This window comes from Adiantum capillus-veneris, chromosome 25, assembly GCF_014529385.1.
Source record: "Adiantum capillus-veneris isolate H3 chromosome 25, ASM1452938v2, whole genome shotgun sequence".
Taxonomy (NCBI): Eukaryota; Viridiplantae; Streptophyta; class Polypodiopsida; order Polypodiales; family Pteridaceae; genus Adiantum; species Adiantum capillus-veneris.
The window spans coordinates 7,888,856-7,904,066 of NC_140955.1; the positions used below are offsets into that span (position 1 = coordinate 7,888,856).

Here is a 15,211-nt window from a genome sequence, read left to right on the forward strand (position 1 = left end):
CTGGGGGAAATTGCCAAGGAACCAAGCAAAGCTATGAACTACATACCTAAATCATTAGAAATCAAAGCAAGGAGAGATCTCAGGCAAAACATGACTCCAAAAGTGGTTGCCATAAACAAATTTGGTCAAAACAGAAAAAATATGGCCATAAACTAAAAAATGGGGCAAACTATGGAAAAACATGTCCAAAGTTGAAAAAATTTCACGAGTGTACTAGTAAAACCTATAGGAACAAACGTGCACAAGAAATGTATCAAAATTCTTCCCAACATGGATCGCGATCCATGTACCTTTTTGCCGAAAATAAGTAAAACCCATGCCATCTGGTTCAGTATGATAAAAAAAGCCAAGCCATGGAGTTTCAAGCCATTTGAATCCCAAAATCCCCTTCAAAAGCCAAAATCACTAAATCTGTACATGATTTCCAAAATTCAGCCCAATTGTCAAACCATTGATCCAAATCCCAATTTTTTTGGACCAAGTCATAATCAAGATGAACCCTACCAGATGGTATCATTAGATTTCCAAAATATTGCCCAACATGGATCGCGATCCATGTACCTTCAGCCCTAAATCCAGAGAAAATTGCTCAGTAGCATCGCCTTATGCCCAGGAGCAACTTCCCAAAGTTAGAATTTTCAAATTCTTCCCAACATGGATCACGATCTATGTTCCCAAAGTTAGAATTTTCAAATTCTTCCCAACATGGATCACGATCTATGTTCCTTTTTGCCAAAATCCATCTGTTACAATTACAGTCTTGTGCATATAGTAATCCTAGGTGCACTGGTGAAATTTGATCAAATTTGGAGTAGTTTTGACAAAGTTATGCTCACTTTTTCATTTTATGGTCAAGTTACACTTTTCAACAATTTTGATCAATGGCTAAAACCTAATTTCACTTGCTAAAACTGGAGGATGCCTCGAAGGAAAGCGCAGAGGGAGTGGAATGTGGCACCCTATGAGATAACCGATATCTCATCAAATGAGAAAGCTCACCTCACCGAACAGGTACTTGAAGCAATTCCGGCAAACATCTTCATCGGAAGGTTTCAAGCAGCAGACGGAGAAATTGTAAAGACCACCATCTTTCCACAGGAAATGTGGACTTTGCACCAGAAACCAGAAGTGCAAGCAGGGGTCAGGTGCCTACAACTCGACAACTTCTTACGACTGCCTCCTTGGGGAACAGACTTCAGACGAGCTCACGAGCTCATAAGTTCAATTCAATACAATGGGAAGCAACTCTGAGAGACAAGGATGGGGAAGTCGTTAAGGTAAAAATTACAGCGGGAATTATCAATGAAGCCCTCCACTTGCCGCCACAGGGGACACACAATCTATTACAGAAAACGAAAGCAATAGACAATGATAAAGCCTTTTTGAAGCAACGAGGCCACAAACTGACGTATCAAGACCTGATCTACTAAAAAACGGAACTGCCATTGCGCCTTATATCACAACATTTCAAGGTGCAGAAGCCGCCTAGATATACCGAACCTTTGTTGCATATGCCAGTGGTAATGGCGATGGGCTTGGCTGAAGGCAGGGTGGTCAGTTGCGACTTTGGCAACTATCTTCTTGACACGATTGTGGAAGCAATCCTGAAGGGCAATCAAAGAATTAAAGCTTACATGAACGGTGGACCAATGCTCACACGTATAGCCTATCAAGCACTGGGAATGATCGACGATATACCACCTGCCGAAGCGCAGATAGATCTAAACCACAGATCCAAAAGAGCTGTAAGACCAGTGTGACAGGACCTTCTACAAGGCCGAACCCAGTAGTCAAACAGACAAGGCAAAGTGCACCTCTAAGGGATTCTGACAACGAGAAAACCGAGTCAAATGCTCGGAGTAGCCAGGAAGAGGGGTCCCACCCAAGAGATACTCCTTCTGAGTATCAATCTTTGGAGGAGGAGCAGTATAGCCCATACAGATTGGGAAATACCCGGTTGAAGAAAAAGACTGCACATTTGGCAGAAGCTATCCCCATTACTCATGCCAGGAGGACAATGGAAGAGGCTCAGGCATTGAGGAAAAAGCTCCGCCAACAAAAGAAAGATCAGCATCAAACCCAAGAAGCAGAAGCGGATGATGAGAAAGAAGACTATGAAGCCAAGAATATTCCGCTGATACGCAGGCAAACAGAGGCTTTGGAAAGGATCAAGCAACAAAAGAGGAAGGAAGCTGAAGAAAAATGGGAAATTGCCAGCACCATGCAGCAACGCATTCACAATGAGCTCAAGCGAAAGAAGGAGCAGAGATAGCAAGAGGAATCAAAGAAGCCACGTGTCGATGATCTAGAATCATCTGACGAATCTAGTAAGAGTAAAAAAGAGGAAAGTCACTCGCAAGGAGAGGAACAACACGACACACAAGACCAACAAGGTCAAGACCTTGGTTCTCCCAAGGATGCTGAGACACTTTTAGAGACGTTAGAAAAAGAGAAAGGAGAAAGTACTGGACGGTCGGAGCAAGGGGTCGAAGGAAAGCAGACGGAACAACAAAGGGATCAAAAAATAGAGTCACAAAAAAAGCCTGCCACAACCTCTGATGCCTTAAAATATTTGAAACAAAAAGAAAAGCAAGCTGAGGTGTCTGAGCAATCGGATCAGAGTCGAAAAGACCAGCATAGGTCAAGATCGCCACGCACACAAGCGGCCATGAAAGAAGGAGCGGAGATAGTTAAGTCATTTGACATTGACGATCACTTAGAACAGATCAAACTACAGTTCCAATGTCAAAGGGCTCTTTACAACCTAAGGGAGCTATAGTTAGAAGACAACAAAAAAGAAGCATCTAGAGTAGCAACAGAATCGTTGCAGTTAAAGCAACAAATCGAAGCACTAAAGAATGCACAAGTCCAGGCACAATTGGAGTTGCAAAGAGAATGAGAGAATGCAACGTACTATTACGAAGAAGTGCAACAATTCAACGAGGCGAACTTCGCATTGCAGATCGAACAACAACGCCTTGAGGAGGAGCTAACCAGAGAAAAGGAACAAAATGAGAAGCTACAAGGCTCGTATGTAGTGGTTAGCAGGTCTCTAACTCAGCTCTTGGCCATACAGGAGACACCCTCCTCTTCAATGACGACTGCAGGATCTACTTCCTTGAGCTAGGAAATCAAAGAGTTGAAAGAGGCCGTGAAACAAGAGAAATATGACAGACAAATCATGACGGCAGGTCATAGGGCCCTACAACAGGCCAAGGATGAGGAAATCGACGACTTAAAGAGGCAACTGATTGAGGCAAGAGAGAAATTAGCAGCTCTGAAAGCCAATCAAACAAAGTATCAGCAGGACCCAGGGGAATTTGACCAGGGAGAAGGATTCGAACAATCGGCGTTTGAAACTCATCAAACAGAGATGCCCACTAGGAGCATTGAAAAAGGCACGCACAAATCTGCAGATCCAGCCACGACATCCACCTTGGAGTCGGCAAAAGATGAAATTCAATGCTGGATCTCAGAAGTAAAGGACCCTTCACACAAGGCGTATATGCAATATGAACTGAAAATGCTGGAATCGGCTGCCCTCCTCATGATCAATCCAGATGAGGTAGCAAAAAATCATGGGCACGAGATGATCGCACTACCATTGATGCGGCAAGAAGTTCGATTATGGCAGCAAAAGATGCTCCCCAAACTTGAACCAAATAGTAGAGGAGACTACAGAGAGGTTCTGATTACGGCCCTTCAGATTCAAGCCATCCTCGACAATCAACCACTCTGGCGGAAAAAAATGGTTCGATCAGCGACCAACTGATGAAACATATTACAGGAACGCCCCCCCAGCATCTCAGGATCGACCCCACTTACTGTCCCATCAATAGACGGCGATCCTGGGACAGTTTCTATTGTTGGCAAAGCAAAAGACCGGCAGTACTGAACTACCCGGTAATCACAAAACCGCTTAATAACAACCCCCCATCCAAGCAATACATGGTGCAAACTCTAAAAGGAGTAATCAAATATGATGAAGGAGATCCCAGATCTCGCTTGTCAAATGCTTGTAAAGATTGCCAAAATGCTCATCACATGCATTATAGCTTTTAGAGACATTGAAGTAGCGGAGCATCCCTGGCAAGTTTTTGTCGAGTGTACATGAGGTATTTGCTGGAATATGGAAACAAAAATCCCTAGCAAAAATGTTATCATGGGATTATATGCAAGAGTCATGTTTCTGCCCTCTCATTACCTGCAGACCTTCGAGGAAGCTTTCATGACAGGTTTCTTTGAAGTGGACTCTTCAATCCAATGATGAAAGATCTGCCAGCCCGCCACATCGCCTACCCAAGTACCATCAGCAATAATCCCTTCAGAGAGCTGGAAACCAAAGTCAAGATTGAAGCAAGACCTCAGAAATTCAAAAATCTCACTGCAACGCTCAAAAGAAGACAGTAAAGTAAACTCACCAAGAGACAGCTTGCACGAGGGCGTGCAATCAATAGGAAGGGGGGAATGTTTGGTGGATACAGGCACATACAGGCGTATGCACACCAAACCCTGTGGACACTCTATTTTTTTGAAAAAATACCATGTAATTCAGCTTAAGATGAGTTGTAATCATGATGTGATTAGACAATACCCTCTTTATTTCTTTGAGTCTACACCTTTGTAAGAGGCCGGATGGCCATGGGAAAGCCCCCTAACTTTTAAATTCAAAACCTTTAGTTTTGAAAAGAGAAGTATCATTAGCTGGAGGAAGTAAAAAACATGCACTATGGAGGCTTCTTGTGACTACAACTTGTAATCTTCTTTGCTCCTGAGTTGGTAATCAGAATTCTATTCCGAATAGCACATTGCATTCCTTGTCTCTTGCTCTACAATCTAAGTGTAATCCTTTCCAATTCTGATGTGGTTCGCGACGTATTGTTTGTGAGCTAAATGCATTGATTTGGGGGTTAAAATGGTTGTTTTTTGATGTTTTGACCATGGAAAAGTGTTTCTATGCTTAAGGAAAATCTTTCCAAGTACTTCTGTTTCAGTTTTCTGCACATTTTTTGTGATGGATTGTGATTTATGTACCTTCCCAAATGGTGACAGAACTTGGTAGGATTGAGCCCATAAGTGTTGTGATACCCCTCCGTAAGTTTCCTGGCATTCCGGATTCGTTTGGATACCGAAAAGGAATGATGACATTAACTGATTGTCTGACTAGGAAGTGGTTGATTTGCTTTTGTCGTAGAACGAGTAGCCCTCGAGTTCACTTTGGTGAGATTGAAACTCTCATTAAGTCTCTGTGCCCCACTCTAAGTCGCTTCCTTGCATATGGACATTATGTTAGTACAAAAGAGCTATGCTGCAGAAGTTCGTCACGGCGACCCGCTAACACTTTGTCTTCAAGCACACTCTTGATAAAGTGATACTTCACCTTTGTGTGCTTTTTCTTGGCATGAAAAACAGGATTCCTTGCAAGCATAATAGAACTCTGACTATCACAATGTAGCATAGGAACCCGTGACTTGATGCCAAGCTCTTCTACCAAACACATGAGCCATAAAGCTTCTTTGCTTGCCTCAGTGGCAGCCACATATTCAGCCTCAATGGTAGACAAAGCAACACATTTTTGCAGTCTAGAAATCCAAGAAACTGCACCTCCTGTGAAAGTAAACACATATCCCGAGGTAGACTTTCTGCAATCTGGATGTCCAGCAAAGTGTGCATCTCTAAAGCCATGCACAAATGTCTCACTCTTCCCAAAACAAATGCATAAGTCTTTAGTGCCTTTCAAGTATCTCAAGATACATTTCACTGCTTCCCAATGCTTTTTGCCAGGGTTACTCATGTACCTACTCACCACTCCCACCGCAAATGCAATGTCGAGACGTGTGGCAACCATAACGTACATTAAACTGCCAACGGCTGATGCATAAGGAATCTTGGCCATTTCAGCCCGCATATCATCTGTCTTGGGGCAATCCTGTGCAGTAAGTTTTACATATGGAGGCAACGGAGTGCCAATTGCCTTTCCCCCTTCCATATGAAAATGATGCAACACCTTATCAATGTAATCTCGTTGAGATAGATACAGGCGCCTGTTGTGTCTATCTCGAGAGATACGCATGCCCAAAATATGATTAGCATTACGAAGATCCTTCATGTCAAAGTGTTTTCGTAAGCTTTGCTGTAATGCATTCAACTCAGTGACATTCTACCCGTAATAAGCATGTCATCAACATACAAAATCAACAGCAAAAGACTTCCATCAGTGGCCTTTTTGGTATACAAACAGTGATCGGAATTACATCTTTTGTACCCCTGAGACCTCATGAATGTATCAAACTTGTGATACCATGCACGTGGAGATGTTTCAAATCATACAGGCTCTTGAAGAGTCTACAAACTTTTTTCTCTTGTCCTTTTGACACAAAACCTTCTGGCTGCATCATATAGATTAACTCAAGCAAATCACCATGCAAAAACACTGTTTTTACATCCAGTTGCTTTAATTCCCTATCTTGATAAGCAACTACACGCAAAACAAGGTGTAATGTGGCAAGCTTCAAGACAGGAGAGAAAAGCTCATCAGAGTCAACACCATGCTTTTGCTTGTACCCTTTAGCAACCAAACGTGCCTTGTACTTAGAAGAAGCATTAGATGTGACCTTTGTCTTGTAAACCCATTTATAGGGTAGAGCCTTATGCCCTTTAGGCAAATCAACCAAATCCCATGTATGGTTCTTCTGCAAAGATTGCATTTTCGAAACCATTGATTTGAACCATTTCTTACTGTCATCACGTTGCATAGCATCTTTATAACAAGATGGCTCACCACAATCAATAAGCATGACATAGTCCAAAGAAGGTTCATATCTATTGGGAGGCCTTGTCACCCAAATAGACCTATGCACCCAATGATCCATACCAGGTGGATTTTCAGCCTGTAAGTCATAAAAAATAGCAGGTCGTTCAGCCGGTTGCATCACATCAACGGGTTGCCTATAGCCATCAACCTGTTCCCCAACATGTGGTGCATCAATGGAAACTTCTTGGGGCTACTTTTCAACACCAATTTTAGGATGCATTTGCTACTGAACATTGGGCCTTCTTGGCTGTCCATAAGTCACATCTTCACAAAAAACAACCCACCGCACTTCCTCGACTCTTATGGGCTGTTTATGCATGCAATTTTCATTGAAGATGACATCATTGCTGCGTATGATTTTCCTCAATGTGGGATCCCATAATCTATACCCCATTTCACCATCCTCTCCATATCCTAGGAAAATACATTTACTAGACTTGGGTTCAAGTTTGGTGCGCAGTTCACTCCGGATGTGAACATAGGCCTCGCAACCAAACACTTGCAAATGTGCATATGAGGGTGGCTTGCCGGACCACACCTCCTTAGGCACCTTTTCATCGAAAGTCTTACTCGGTGAGCGATTAATCAAGTGAATAGCTGTTTGCACAGCTTTTGTCCAAAAACCATGAGGTAATGCAGCATGTAACATCATACTCCAAACTTTCTCCTGGATAGTCTAGTTTAACCTCCCTGCAACTCCATTTTGGGAGGGATTAAAAGGAGCAGTGAGCTATTTTTTAATGCCTTTAGCATCACAAAAGTCAATAAATGCTTTTGATACATACTCTCCACCATTATCTAAGGGCAAAGATTTAAGCTTCTTGCTAGTATGATTCTCAACAAATGCAAGAAAATTCTTAAAAGTATCCAAAACATCACTTTTAGCACATATTTGATACACCCACACCTTACATGTAGCATCATCGATAAACGAGACAAAATACTTCTTCCCCCTAAGGACAACTGGGACATTTCACATACATCTAAATGGATTAAGTCTAACTTGTTAGACTTTAAAGAAAGAGATCTCTTGTGCGGTGTTTGAGTGTGCTTACCATAAATACAGTGCTCACTTTGAGAAAAATCAGCATACCTCAAACACGGCAAATAACCACAACGAGATAGAGTTTCCATTCCTCTTTTACTCACGTGTCCCAACTGGCCATGCCACAAAGAAAGACTCGGTTGCTCGGTTATGGTGACAACATGGTCACACACACACACACACACACACACACACACACACACACACACACACACACACACACACACACACACACACACACACACACACACACACACACACACACACACACACACACACACACTGGATACGTACAAAGGATATAAGGTGTCCACTTTGCAGCCCTTGGCTACAATCCGTGACCCTTTACATATCTTCCACTTGCTATCACCAAAAGTGGTGTGATAGGCTGCATCATCCAGCTGCCTTGAACTAATCAAACTCTTCTTGCAAAAGAGAATTGCACACTGCCAATTCTAGCTATATCACATGCATAATTATCCCCCAAATAGACAGTGCCCTTCACCTCACTTGTGTACTGAGAAAACCAATCCCTGTGAGGTGTCACATGAAAAGAGGCACCTGAATCAAGGATTCAAGTATGCATGTCCTCACTAGAACCCATAGCCAGGGCATGTGCATCAAAAGAAGAGGCATTGAGTACATCATTGCTGCTATCACTCTCACTCTCACAGCTACTTGTAACATTTGTGCATCAAAAGAAGAGGCATTGAGTACATCATTGCTGCTATCACTCTCACAGCTACTTGTAACATTTATTTCCTTAATCAAAACATTGCTCTTCTTTGCATTTCCCTTGTCCTTTGCATCTGTTTCAGAACCTTGTTTTTCTCTTTCTTCCACTCGAAACATTTGCGTTTATAATTCCCTTTCTTACCGCAATCGTGGCACTGAACATCTTTCTTGCAAGATTTGCTGCGTGCCTTGCCCTTATGGTCAAACTTCTCCCTCTGCTGGAACCTGCCCCTCAAGTGCAATGCATTAGAAGAATCCCGAGTGGTGTTCTTCCTGTTCATCTCTTCCATGAGGAGAGAACTCTCTACATCCATATATGTAAGTGTTGGTGGACTCGAGCTGCTGAGAGCTGTCCAAAAAATATCCCAACTCTTGGGCAATGTACATAGTAGAAAAGTGGCTTTGAACTCGTCGTCAATGTCAAATTTCAGACTTGAGAGTTGGCTAAAAATTGAGTTGAACTCATTGAGGTGCACTAACATTTGCGTGCCCTCCTTCATACGGAGATCCATAAGCTTCTTAAGCCAATTAACCTTACTAGTTGCACTCTGTTGTGTATAGAAATTATCCAATCTCTTCCACATGTCCCAAGCTTACTTTTTGTTCTCAACATTGAACAATAAGCTGTCAGACACTGAAAGCATAATCGTGGAACGAGCTAACTCGTGTCCCTGCACTTTAATTGGTTTTGCTTGTTTCTTTTGCAGCATCACATTATAACATTGCTTCTTCCATATCGCACAGTTATGGGTCCCTTCAAGCTTTTGAATGTGCAAAAGATTGCCACTTTCATTGCTTGAAGCCATCCCAAGTGAGTGCAAATGCTAAAACCTTGATTAGGCAACTTAAACACGTCCAAATGTGCGCAAATAGGCCAAAAACAGCATGCTATACTAGAAAAACAGCAACCAATTTCCACTCAAAATCAGTCCACAATGGTTTATATTCACTGCCAAACCCTTACCAAAGGTTTCCACAAGGTGTAATACATCTATTGCTTGCTGAAATTCACTGTTTGAGGGTAAAAATTCAGACCTGTAAACACCTCTTTTGCTGAATTTTCAGACCAGTACTAGTGGAAATGCCTGTCAGAATGACCTATGAGACTTGCCCTGCTGAATTTGTGTCTAATTGATGTCGAATTTGGTCAATTTCAACAAAACTTGACTGTTGTTTGCCAGTTTTCAAAACCCTGATTTCTGGAAATAGTCACCATGGGTCTGTTCTACACGATGAGGAGACTCCTTCGCGACAAGTTTGAGGCAAGTTGGCAAAAATCCCTGCGTGGAGTAAGCAAAATCGAATATGCTCGCAAGATGGATCTTCTAGGAAACCCTAGGCTCTGATACCACGTGTGGGGGAGGTGAAGAAGAAGCCTACTTGGTGCCTCTTATGTTGGCGATGGAGAAGAAGGGAGGAGAGTGAAGCAAGAGCAGGCGTGCAGAGAGAGAGAGAGAGAGAGAGAGAGAGAGAGAGAGAGAGAGAGAGAGAGAGAGAGAGAGAGAGAGAGAGAGAGAGAGAGAGAGAGAGAGAGAGAGAGAGAGAGAGAGAGAGAGAAGAGCCCATATATTGAGTTTGGGGCTTTCTCTTTATTATGAGTAAGTGACCTAAGGGTCCAAGGGCCATTCACATTTGGGCCCTTGAACTCAAGGCTTAAAATGCCTTTATAAACATTATTCCCTAATAGAGAAGAGTTTAGAAATCAAAGGGGCAGGCCCAACAATTGGAGCCCCAGACCTGCTAATCAAACTTATCAACCTCGCCTTGTAAAACAGCCGCAACTACAACAACTCAACTTGAGCATCTTGATGTTCTTTTTTATGAGTGTAATGAGATAGGACACTGTAGGAACATGTGTCCCAGAAGAAGTGTAGCAACTACTACAAATGCAATTCTTGTAGCGCCAAATGGTAGAGGCCAACGTGTTTGCCGTGGAGGAAGGAACATAGGAAGAGGTCGTGGAAGAGGAGAGATGGCTCAAACTCATGGCATTATTATGGAAGAGCCAACAGTAGAAGACCTAGCTAATGAGAGAGTAATTTTGCACCCTTGAAACTTGAGAAAGGAAGCTTAGGAACAGAAGCATCATCAAACACCTCGCCAAATGGAAAGATTTCCCTGAAGAAGATGCAATGTGGGAAGACGAAATAGCTCTCCTTAAAGATCATCTGAACTTACCTTTGAGATGAGGACATCTCAATTCTTCAAGCTGGGGAGAATGTAAGGTCTTTGCCATCCTTGGAGAGGGGATTCCCATGTAAAGGAATACATATCATGCCATTCTAGTCATATACAAAAGGTTACTAATTTTGGTAGTTTTTCCACCGCTGATGAGCTAATGATAATTCTATTGTTGTAAGATTTTCAAAAACGAAATTTTTACTTTTTTTTTGGTCATTTTTGCCCAAAAATAGAAAGTTTTGAGGTGCTTACACCCACCTAGACACGACCGTCTGGTCAAAATCTACCCTGTCTTGAATTTCCATAAAATTAGATGCCTGTCCCAAAAATTGCTAAATATAGCAGGTGTGTTCATTTGACACCTTAGTTTGTAGTCCGCAAGCTCTTCTTTTAATAGCAAGTTTCAGAATTAAATTCTGATAAGCCAAGATCACTTTAGACAATTAAATCTCATCCTAAATGTCAATAGATTAAATCCTAAGTCTAAGGTATGCATATGTATGCATGTTCATGGGCATGTATGTGCATGTGTATGTGTATGTATTTCCATAAATGACCATGGCCATAGACCATCTCTTATGGTATGTTGACTCTAAGCATGGGTAAGTACATGAGGTGTATCACTCAATTGGGAAAAGGGGACACCTCTAGTGGTTAGTGAGAGACTTGTGACACCTCTACTTCTTCTTTTGGCAAGAGGGGGCGAGCAAGGGAGGTATGGGCAAGCCTTGGCCATCAAGCAACCCCAGAAGTCTATATAAAGGGCATTCACACTCAATTTTAGAGACACTTGAGCACACTTGGGAGAAGGGAGCTCTGCTGCTGTGGCAATTAACTTGGTGGTTTCTACATCAAAGATTGGATAGATCAATAACTCCAAAGCACATTTGTAATGTAAATCTCTTTATTAATCAAGTTATTATCAGTCTCTTCTCTCAATTGGAATCCTTTCCAATTGCTGCCATATTATTATTCAATATTACTACCATATTATTATTCAATTGGAATCCTTTCCACTTCCTACTCTATTATCAAATGCTATACTCTTATTTACCTATCCTAAACTGGAAATCAACAATCATTATACCTATTTTATGGTAATTTCTCTACACTACAAAGTAATGAAGGTCTCACTGCTCGATTGCATAATCAATTGTGGTGATTGCATGCACAATTATTCATCAATGTAACATAGATTCTTATATAATCAGTTGTGGTGATTGCATGCACAATTATTCATCAATGTAACCTAGATGCTTGCATGAATTAGCTAACCATATTCAAGAATTTTGTTCGCTAAAATGATGGATTGTTCTTGCAAGTAGATATAAGTGATTAATCATGTGATTAGTGTATGGGTTATAGTGCATGTTTATCATAAGATTATGGCAAGATTAAACAAGCATATGATTCTGGTTAGATGTGTGGAATAACCCTATATGTTTTGAAATGAAAACACTTTAATCATTTACCCTAATTCCATTGGATTCTTATACTTTAGTTTACAACTTATCAAGTTAAGTATCTAGTAGTGAGAATGACACCCAAGAGAACTCGCTATGGTGGATCATACGATCAGGAAGCCGGAACCAGTGATGGTAAAGGCAAAGGAAAGGCCCCGATGAATGAGGATGTGCCCCTTATCCCACGAAGTGATGTTATTGCTCATGAACAGGTAGGGAACTTCTTTTTTGTTCAATGCATCATGAGTATTTAGGAAGGAGAAAACTACCTAAACATTGATTAGTCTCAATTCGAAACCACATCAATTGAACTTGTTAATTTTTTGTAAGTTGGAAGGACTGTTTGAAGATATACTGTCTGACGTAGGAAAGAAATGTTTGCCTAGTAGGAAAACTTTTGAACCTTCTTCATTCAAAATCCTATACTAATATAGTCAAAACTCCCTCTGTTATCCAAGGAGGAGGCTTAGCAGAGGAATGCTAAAGCAGTGCATATGGGTGCACACATCTTGCGGGTTTGTGCCTAGAATGCAAGATATCACTTGCGGGTTTGTGCCCAGGTTGCAAGTTAGTCATTGCGGGTTTGTGCCCAGATTGGAGGACAATTTAGTTGTATGGGAAACTAAAGACACCGGGAGCTATAAACTCTCACCAAGAGGAGTGAACTCTTGGAGTTGGGATATTTTAATGAAGAAGGGTCATATGTTGTTTTTCTTCTAGAAAAGATTGTTTTGGTGCCTCTTTGATGATGCTTGAAGGGTTGTCTTAACGAACTTGTGATGGAAACCATAAAAAGGAACTTTGTGTATGAACAATCATGTTGTAGTCATTAGAAAACAAGATAAAAAGCGTGAGTGTGGGGTGGAAATTGGGGGCTGGCTCAGGTTGCGAGTCAAGAATGGGCAATCTTGATTAGTCAAGAAACTCTTCGCTCCTCATTGATAGAAGAAGCATAACTAGAGACTCATTGTGCCAAGAGGCGAGAAGTCCCAAATTGTACGTGCCTCTGAAATTTATGGGAAAAAAGGCATTTGGGGTTTCTCTCTTTTGAAAGGTGAGAATTAGGAACGTTAGAGTTTTGTGTTAGTTCATGCTTTCCCTACAAAATAGGGCTAGGAAACCTTTTCAATGGCTCGGACTCAAGTTACTTGGTGATGAGATTCTGTCCATTAGAAACCTTGTCTATCTTGACTATGATTTTCTGAATCGATTAGGGCCTAGCGACCTGTCAGGTACCCTCCTATTTCCAATTGGATATGGTAAAGGGGAGGGGATCTCGAGAAGTAGAGAAAAAAGAAGCTTAAGCCGAGACTAAAGATTCTAAAATAGAAAAACAATATCAAAGAAAGCAAGAAGAAGAGCTAAGAAAAATAATATGGAGTACATCAAAATTTTAGACTCTGGAAGGTATGGTTAGCAAGTGGTCAACAAGGTATCTGCCAAACACTCCCCCCCTTCCTAGCCATTGCATGCTCTTGTGCAAGCCTTATTATTGCTCTTTAGTAGTCAAACTGCTTCTTCTCCAATGTCTTTGTCATGCGGGTGAACTTGGTAGCTTGAGCAACTATGTTCACTCGGACTGATAGATTGTTAAATGGGTTGCTTGAAAATGCACTCTAGTAGGCTATGGCCTTGCCCATAAATCCTTTTTTAGGGGGTTGAAATGGTGGAGTCCATATCAAGGAACCCTATCATGAAGGCCTCCTCAAATTCTTGCATGTAGTGTGATGGGACAAACATTAACCTGTCGTACATTCCCACAAGAATGATTGAAGAGTGCGTGTGTGCGAATGCATACGTGTGGTGCAATGTGTGCATGCTAGAAGGGGAGAGGGAGATAGTAGACCTTGTGTGGGTGGAGAAAGACTCAAATGAGCTACTCCTTATTGTTGTATATATGTACAACCAATAAGGTGAGCAGTGGGCGGGCGCCCATAGCTTGGGCGACCGGACAAGGCATAAATGCCTTTACCCCAACAATCTCCCACTTAAAGGAGAATGTGCTGATAAGTGGGTCATACTAGCTAAACTACTAGTATGTACAAGAAAACATGTGAGAGACTCAGCCTACAACCACTGGATTGCTCATTCAAAACATGCTCTATTGCAGCTCCCAAAGGTCACAAGCTCCCTGTCCTGACCATGAGCCCTGCTGCCCGAATTCATTGGAATTTAGTTTTTCCTGTGAGCTATTTCTTCAAGGTGTGATGGTCAATTTTCCTGCTCACTTCCTAGTGATGCAACCAACTTATGCTTTTTGGATTCTTTCTCTCTACCTCTGCTTTATAGGTCGTGCTATTTTACGATTGACAATCCCTGCTGCAAATGCTCCCACTGCAGCTGCTAGGTTGGGCCTCGATACTAGTAGGTCGTACATGAAACACCCTAACATTGACAAAATCTGTGCAACCTAGCTGTCCTAGCCTCCCATGTGCTATTTGCATGTAATGTATCATTAGGACTACCCATCGCGTATGGATGTGTCAACGTTGACACTGGGATGGCTACGTCCCTCTCACCAATAGACGGAGCTGTGTGTCTTGGCACCAACTCATCAGCCTCTAGCATGAGCATATCAAAGAACTCCATGTCTATCATATTTTCCCGTGTCTCGAGGGAGTAGACCCGCTCTACCTCTTCTTGCACAGACCTTGACAACACCTGTTGTGTGTCACAAGAGCACTACTGCTCTACCTCTATCTCTACAAAGTCTACTGGCACGTCTTGCATAGCTAAATGCTTTGTCTCGTGAGCATTGTGGAGCTCACTCACGAAGGAGACACGTCTCATCTCTCGCTCAAAGCATTGTCGATATGGCCCATTATTATGTATGATAATAGGTAAATCTTGATAAAAAGCAACTAAAAAGCAAAATTTTTAAAAGAAAACACACTTTGTACACTATTTACATAAATTCTCATCATCTTGTAATTGAAGATCTTGCAATAGAGTGCCAAAGCTACAACTACTTCC

At 41.9% G+C, this 15,211-nt stretch overlaps 1 pseudogene; it reads right to left on the reverse strand.

The window, feature by feature from the left end:
• Positions 1-6,275: 6,275 nt before the first annotated feature.
• Positions 6,276-9,400, reverse strand: LOC147424386 (uncharacterized; annotated as a pseudogene).
• Between the last annotated feature and the right edge of the window lie 5,811 nt (positions 9,401-15,211).